Raw genomic sequence first — 9,400 nt, 5'->3', positions numbered from 1 at the left:
CTTATTTTTTTCTAAAGTATATACTTTTACTACAACATTGTGATGAGCTTAAAGAATATATATTTATGCTTCATTTTTTTTGAATATATAAGCGTTTCTTGTGATAGAATAGATTATTTTTGAATTTAAACTTAGAAGTATCATAAGACTTAGAAGAGTTATTCTTAATATCATGAAAAGAAGATCAAAAGACATATTCAATTAAACTTGCTTAAGAAAAGTTGAATCAATAATCAATTTTTATTTTTATGCTTGAAAATGAAAATATTCTAACTTCAAGAAAATTATTTTTTATTGATTAAAATCTATATTTTTATCTTTTAGTATAAGTTAAGAATATCTAAAAAAAACATCTAATAAATATTATAATTTTTTTGGTTAATAAATGATCTTAAAATCAAATCTTAATAAATACATGTTTCAATGGACTTGGCAATGATTCAAAAGACATGCTACTATAAAATACATTAGGTACTTATCATCCATATGTATATTAATAGGATTAGAAATGTCTTCTAAGTAATGACATCATTCTTGAAATGAATCTACAATTACAAGAAATTCTTTTTTATGGATCTCTTAGTTAATCTCAACTACTAAAAATTTCTTGGAAGAAAAATCTATTGGATAGAACTTATCATTTACTTCTATTTATTATAATATTTTACTAAAGATAAAATTGTATTTATTTTTATTAAAAATACCTCAAAAAAGTTGATACAATACAAAAATGATATAGAAATAAATGTTATCTTTAAGACTTTAAATAATATTCTAGCTTCTTTGCTCCATTTAAGTTTTTCTTTATAAGTTAAAAGTATAAGTAGAGCTATAACTTGAAAAAAATTCTTGATGAAATCTGCTACTAATTAACAAATCCTAAAAACTATTGAACATCTTTGACAATTTTTAGAACCTCTTAATATATGATAATTTGAACTTTTTAAAGATCTATGATAAGATCTTCATTTGTGATGATATATTCTAAAATATTAACTTAAATAATATGAAATATATATTTTTTTATCATTGCAAATAATACTTCATGTCTAAGTTTTTGTAATACATGACAAATATAAATTTTATGCTCTTTTGTGTTTTTAGAATAAATTAAGATGTTATTTAAATAAAAAAATTATGTAAAAATTCACAAAAGACATCACTCATAAGATGTTGAAAAGTAGCAAGGGCATTTGTGAGTTCAAAAAGTAGGACATTATATTTAAAAAGTTCATGTTTGATTCAAAATATTGTCTTTCATTCATCTTTTTTTTTGATACATATAAAATTATATGCTTCTTATAAATCTATTTTAATATAAATTTTAGCTTGATTCAATTAATAAAAAAATCTTAATATTAAAGATAGAGGGTATCTATTCTTGATGGTGATGTTATTGAATCTTTGATAATTCATATACATCTATATAGATTTGACTTTTTTCCTTACAAATAAGATAGGAGCTCTTATTGGAGATTTTGAATAGCATATGAAGTTCTTAGCCACAAGTTCTTATCAATGTATTCTTTAAGTGTAACTAACTTATTTTGCAATAAGCTATAGATTGGTCCAAATAATAGTTGAGCTCTTTTTTGAAGATCAATATAATAATTATTGGGACAATATTTTGAAAGAATATATGTTTTTTTTTTTTTTTTCTTAAAAATGTCTTAATAATCTTAATACTAGCTTGCAATACTACTTGATATCTTTCTACTATGAAAAATAGATGTTGTATATATAATAAAAAGTAACTTTTTTTGCAATATATATAAAAGTTCTTGCATCTATTAATAAGGATTTGATTGTTTTGAATTTATAAACTATTACTTGAATAACAAAATTTTCAATTACACTATAGAAAAAATTAAGATTGTAAGAAATTCAATCTATTTGAGAATTATACTTTTTTAGCTACAATAACCCTAAAATAATTAGATTGGAAGAAAATCTAATTACATTAAATATTACTAAGTTATTATAATCTTTAATTTCTACATTTAAAGGAATATTTTTATGAATAATATCTCTAAATAACAAAAAATAATCATCTATGATTTTTATATGCATGAATATATTTTTCTAAACTAAAATTATTTCTTATTTTTTAACAAAGTCTTTGTCTATAAAATAAGTTGAAGCTCTTGAATCTAATAAGACAAAGATTTTGTGATTTTTTGATCCTAAAAAAACTTCTGTTATAAAACAAGATGAAAAATTTGAAGAGATAATAAGACCTTCACTAGGTATTACACAATATTTTAGCTGCATGGTCTATATTATACCTAGAGAAATTCATTTTTTGACACATCATTCTTTTTGGCAACCATTCTTGTCATTTTATGATTATATTGCTTCTTTAGGAAATATTGAGTAGTGTGCTTAGATTCTTTATAATATAAATACAATCTTTCTTAGCAACATTGAGTCTTTTTTTGCTTAATAAGAAGTTTGAAATGTATCATATTAATTTAGATAGGAGTAATTATCATTTTACTTATTCTACAATTCTTTTTAAAATAAACCTATATAGGAGAATTTGAACACAAAAAAAGACTAAGTGCATGAGTTTTACTTGTTAAGGTCACACAATTAATCATATTCCAAACCACTGAAATACTAAGAAATACTACAATGCTTTCTCCCAGTAACAATACTCCTCTATCAATTGATAACAACAATGTGCAACCCTGTACTTTCAAAAGACCATTCAAAACACATAATTTCCATCCAACACCAAAAATAAAAGACTTCACTCCAACAATCTGAATTCATATAATTTCTGTAATCACAGACTTTTATGTCGAAATACACACAATTCTTAATAAACAACAATCATAATCTTCTGAGAACTCCTCATATAATTCAATTACTCAGTGCTCCAATTACATAATCAATAACTCATAAATTAATCTCTGATTAATTCCACAAACTCACTTCTCAGTATTTAGAAACTATCCATTACTTTTCAACAACAAAGAAAATAAAGAAACAAAGAAGTAACACCAAGCTTACCCCAGCTCATGACTATCACAGTCTGGCACTCCAACAAACTTCTACAACTCTTATATAATTGCTCCTAATTTCTAGATTCTAACCATAATCCTGTAATTAACCACTTTTAATAACTAAATCAATTATCTATCCTCCTGAATTGACTATTTTATGGACTATTAGTCTATTTTATCAATATCTTATAGAAACAAACTAATATCTATTCTATATAGCCCCACTCCTATCTGTGCAGTGTCCTTGCAAAAACACAATTGATTCCTATCTAAAAACTACTTAACAAAACTCTACAAAGTTATTATTTCCTCTGGTCCATCCAATTGATCATTTGCAGTATTATTGAATGTAGGTTCCATCAAATTTGGTTCTAAATACAAATCTTCCTCCTCGTCCAATCTGTCCATCGACTCTTTCCTCAACTAGTTTGAGAGATCTTCATTATACTCTTCTAATTCACAGACTTGAGTCTCTAGTTTCAAGATCTGGGCATCACGGAGTTCCAACTGATGCTCCGACTGACTCATCCATTCTGGAACATCTTCAATTGATGCGTGTGACCAGGTCTTCACTGTTAATTCTTCCATCAATTTTGCCACCTCACCTTATAAAACTTTGATTTCGGACCTCAACTTCTCCGTTTTGCATCTGGATTGGTCACACAATGCTACTTTTTCTTTCGTCAATAACATTGCTTTGTTTTCTTCTACTTGCAACCGACATTTGAGTTTCTTTTATTCCAAATTCCATGTCTTGTGATTTTGGATCAATTCATCCCATTGTCCTTCCATAATCCCTAAGATATATTCTTTTTCTTTCATCCAAGACTCATATTGGTGAATCAATTTTTACTCCAGTATCAGCTTGGATTCTCCAATTTCTTTTATAGTCCATTCTTACTCTTCAATTCTTTGGTTTTGTTCTGATATTACCTTCTTGTTGTCCTCTAAATCTTGTTTGCTACTGCTCTCTACATCCAATGCTCACACTATACAATGTATTTGTGAAATATGCTTCAATAAAGCATTATTAAGAGGTATTCCTTCAGACAATCGACCCTATGGAAATGCCAACTGATTAATATCCATCAAAATTGGAGTTTCATTCTCCTCCTCCACCACGAAATAAATTGGAACCCGTTTTGATTTTAAAATCTGGAACGATTCCTTGTGCCATTGTACAACTTGATTCTCTAATTTCGTGTATTACATCTACTGTATTGAAATTCTGTGCCAACGAATTTCATTCTGTCTGTGGAGGCATTGACATTGGTACAGGACTTTCTTCTACAAGCGGTATTTGACGCAATGTGTGCGCAATTACAGTATACATATAATTGAAACAAAGCAAATATGTCAACTTTCCCAATTTTTACTTGGCTCCTATCTTTGCATGAATACAAGTAGCTACGTAAGTTGTCCAATTGAACACCATCCTTTTCAAGTACCCCTACCACTGTACATAATAACCATTTGGACATATACATGGAGTGTTGGTACAATCCTAACGACCTCAATATAAAATGGAACCATTCTACAAGTTCCAGTGAAATTGGCTCAACAATCTGCCGACCTTGGCTCCTCTCAAAGGTCGACATATCTTTCTTGAAATATCTTCCTAGACTGAAGTCGCTTGAGTCATCAGTCCCTACCGTAATCTCTCCAATGAGAAAAAAACATCTTTTCTAGGATTGTTCTATCAATCTCGATAATTTGTCCTTGTATAACACTTGATCTATCCTCCGAGTCTTAATTCGTAATATATTCCTCCACTAATGATACGTTAATTGATGGTAAGCGATCTGACTGGTGTAAAAACTGGAACAACTGTGCATTCCAAAAGTCTCTTATTCTTCTCGACATCCAATAGATATCTAACTTCATTAACTCCATATTGGTAACGATTATCACAGAAGGTGGTTTTGATGTGCATCTAGCTTTCACATTTCAACCACTGTCTTCTTTGTCTGTAACTCATTTTGTACTTTTAATTGCCATTATGCTCCTTCTCTCAAACTCTTAATTGGAACTACTATTCTCAAATATACAAGAAACACAAGAAATGGCAATCTCAAAAACAAAAAAAAAAAAAAAAAAAAAAACCAAAACCAAAACCAAAACCAAAACCAAAATAATACTTTAGAATGACCTCTAACTGGTGCTCCACTCCTATTCTCTTACTACCTAGTGATAATGACAACATATTACCCATACTATCTATTTTTCACCTCCGTCCCATTTGACATATTAATAATACTAACTATCTTTTCAGTGGCCTCTACACCCTAATGCACTTATACCATACCTAGGTCTATCCCAAGTCCATTCGAAATCACCTCTCCTTGAAAAAAATGAAAATCCATCCCGGATTTTATTTATTAAATAACGGTAATCATTTCCAGTTATTGCGGGTACTCAATCAATGGTCCATGAAATCCTTCAATTGAACAGATCCATTAGAAAAACCTTCAATCACCCTATATGGCCCATGCCGATGAATTTGAAATTTGCCTGAAAAATAAAAAAACCAGCTATCATACAGTAATATCAAATCATTGGGCATAAAAACCTTCAGACGTAATTTACTATCATAGTAACTCTTCTTCCATTTTTGAATTGCTTCCATGTTAAAAAGAGCTGTAGCTCGTATTTTATCCAATTCCTCCAATTTTGCCAATCAAGAGTGTAATGACTCATTGTTACTGAGACGTTCATCTAAGGCAATCCATAAACTTTGAACCTCCAACTCGATAGGTAAAATTGCCTTTTGTCCGTAAACTAGTTGGAACGGAGTAGAGTTGGTAGTTATTTTATGTGTGGTACGATACACCCACAAAGATTCAAAGAGTTTGATCTCCTAATCGATACCCGTCTTTGAAATTGCATACTTATAGCAACTTAGTAATTTTTTAGTTGATTGAAGAATAAATTTTGAGAACAGATAAGAAAAATATTTTTTGAGCATTAATTTGAGGTGATTTAAGTATGAAATGACTTTATAAAGGCTTTACTAAGTTAGATTTGTTTTCAAGTGACTTTGGATTATAAAAAATTAAAAGAGCTCGTACTTTGGACAATTATGTTAAATTTGTAGATGATTTATAAATAAAATTTTGTGATTAAGTGAAAACTACTACACATAATTTGTATTATAAGATTGAACTTGATCTGATGGTTCATTCAAAGTTTATTGAAGCTCAAAATATTGAGGTCTCAATAATTGGAGTTTGAAAATTAGTGAAGATATCTAAAATATTCATCAATTTTCTATTTGGATTAAAGTTGAATTTTACATAAAAATAATAAACTTGACTTTTAACAATTATACAAAATTTGAAACTTATTGAATAGTAAAATTAAGTAATTTTGGCTCTAGAATATCAACATCAAAGTTAGAGAAGGAAGTTGGCTAATATTTAAGAGGATTTTAGAGGTTATCTTCTATTTTATTTGTTTGATCTTTTTTAAATTTTTCATATTTGTTGCAAAGTTAACTAATAAAAAATTCAAAAATTTTGGATCAAAATCAATGATTCAATCATTAATTGTTGATATTTCAATTTTTTATAGGATTTAGGATTTGATGAGGATTTGACTAGGATTTCATTATGATTTGGTCTAAGGTTGTATTAGAATTTAGGATATGTTTAGAATTTGATTAGAATTTAAAGTTTAATCAGAATTTGATTAAGATTTAGAATTTTAATTTTAATTAGAATTAGATAAAAATTTAGAATTTTATTAATATTTGATTAAAATTTAATTAGAATTGATTTAAGATTTTATTAGTATTTGATTAGGATTTGATCTAAAATTTGGTTAATATTTCATAAACTTTTTATTAGGATTTGAATTAAGATTTGATTAAGATTTAGGATTTTTTTAGGATTTGATTAAGATTTGGTCTAAGTTTTAATTAGGATGTTATTAGATTTTTATTAGGATTTGGATTTAGATTTGATTAGAATTTAAGATTTATTTAGGATTTGATTAAGATTAAAGATTTGATTAAGATTTGATTAAGATTTGATTAAAATTTAATTAAGATTGATTTAATATTTAATTAGTATTTGATTTAGAATATGGTTAAAATTTCATTAAGATTTTATTAAGATTTAAATAAGATTTGATTAAGTTTTATGATTTTTTTTAAGGTTTGGTTAGGATTTAGATTTGATTAGGATTTGATTAAGATTTAGAATTTGATTAGAATTTGGACTAGAATTTGGTTATAATTTTATTATGATTTTATTAGGATTTGAATTAGGATTTAATTAGAATATAATATTTGATTAAAATTTTATTAAGATTTAAAATTTTATTACGATTTAATTATGATGTAATATTTGATTAAATTTTGGTGAAGATTTTAGATTTGATTAGGATTTTATTAGTATTGATTTAAGATTTTATTAATATTTTATTAGCATTTGATTAAGATTTAGTCTAAGATTTGGTTTAAGATTTGGTTAGAATTTTATAAAGAGTTTATTAGGATTTAGACTAAGATTTGATTAGAATTTAGGATTTTATTAGGATTTTGTTAGGATTTATTAAGAATTGATTAGGATTTAATTAGAATTGATTAGGATTTAATTAGAATTGATTTAGGATTTTATTAGGATTTGATCTAGGATTAGAATTTAAGTTTTTATTAAGATTTGATTAAGATTTGGTTTAAAAATTGGTTTAGAATTTGGTTATGATTTCATTAGAATTTATTAGGATTTAATTAGTATTTATTAAGAATTTGATTAGAGTTGGTTTAAAAATTTATTAAGATTTAATTAAGATTTAATTAAGATTTTTTAAAGATTATATTAAGATTTGATTAAAATTCAATTAACGTTTTTATTTTTAATATTTTAAAAAGATTTCTTTTATATTTAGGATTTTTTATTATATATATTCTTTTAATATTAATTTATAATTTTTTATGTTTTATTTGTAAGTTCTTTGAGGCTTTTTTTGGAATTTAAATAAGGATTGATTAACATTATTATAATTTAATTGGATTTTTTTTAGAATTCTATCAAAATTATTAGGATTTTCTTGTTACAAGTTCTATTTTATCTTCCATAGCCAAGTACTTGATGCATTCTCAAGAAAACTTCATAAAATATGATAACTTTGCAAGGAAGGTTTTGGAATTCAACAATATATTTAATGGCTAAACATGATCCTTGTCGTAAAGATACAAATTTTGGTCTTTATTATCTTTTCTCGATCACTTTCTCCAAATATGGTCATTAATACTTCTTAGAATGAATTCAAATCATAGAAGAGATATTGATTTATTTCTATCAAAAGTGCAAACCTAGAGATAGTACTTCCAAATATAAGTGCATCTATAAATCTAACTTGAGTAAATCCATTAAGGTACTAAGAATGATGCAAATTCATTTGTTGTAGAAATCCTTGAAACTTTGAACTTGTTCCATCAAACTTCTTTGACATACTTATTCTTGCATCTATCATATTTGTAGTAGCTAGTCTTTTTGGATTTTGTATTGAACTTGATCTATGTATTCTTTTGAATTACACAATTTCTTCATTGTAGATTTTAAACTTTACTATTGATTTCTTCCATGAGCATAGGAATAATACTTCTATAGTTCATGTTAAAAATATGTGATATTTCTATCCTAAGAGTATTGATAAGCTCGTCAAGATCTACAATAATTACAAAGTTATTGTCATTTTTGCCAAAAGTGGCATCTATAATTTTTGCTTTCATAAATAATTCAAAAAAATCCATAAATCAAATTATAAGAGGGTAATCAACAACCTCTAATATCAAATTAAAATTTCCACAAAGAAGGGTAGTTATCTCTTTTTGTCACGGCCATAATCATGTAAGCTAATAATTACATATAGAAATAAGTAGAACTAAGTAAAAGTAGATAAAAGTAAGTTAATTCTATAATATTCAATATGGAAGCTTCTTAGAAACTTCCTAGACGCTGCTTTGACTTCATAGGTGTCTTTAATTGACTTTTTGGATTAGAAACGTGGTCAACAAGTTGGCCATGTGCCACACATGTTGTTAGCTTGAAGATCAAGCTAATTATAAGACCCACACGTAGAAAAACTTGCCTTGTAAGTCAAGGCATGTGTCCTACAAAGTCAACACACATTGGAGGTCCTATAGAACGTCGCCACGTAGCTCCTAGTTAGATAGTATATATAGAGACAAGAGTGAAGGCTTCTTCACTCTTGTCAACTCCTTTCTTGCTTCTAGTCTAGTTTCAAGGGTCTCTAGTTTTCTTGTCTTTTGGCAATAGCCATTCTAGTTTCTCTTTCAATATATATACTTATATATTTTGTTACCTCTCTTTGAGTGAATGCTCACTTATTTGAATTGTTTTTTCATCGAGTTCTTGTCCGTGATA

Source organism: Physcomitrium patens, chromosome 14 (assembly GCF_059467195.1).
Source record: "Physcomitrium patens ecotype Gransden chromosome 14, ASM5946719v1, whole genome shotgun sequence".
NCBI lineage: Eukaryota > Viridiplantae > Streptophyta > Bryopsida > Funariales > Funariaceae > Physcomitrium > Physcomitrium patens.
The sequence above is the reverse complement of the archived record's forward strand: the minus strand, read 5'-3'. Positions refer to the sequence as shown.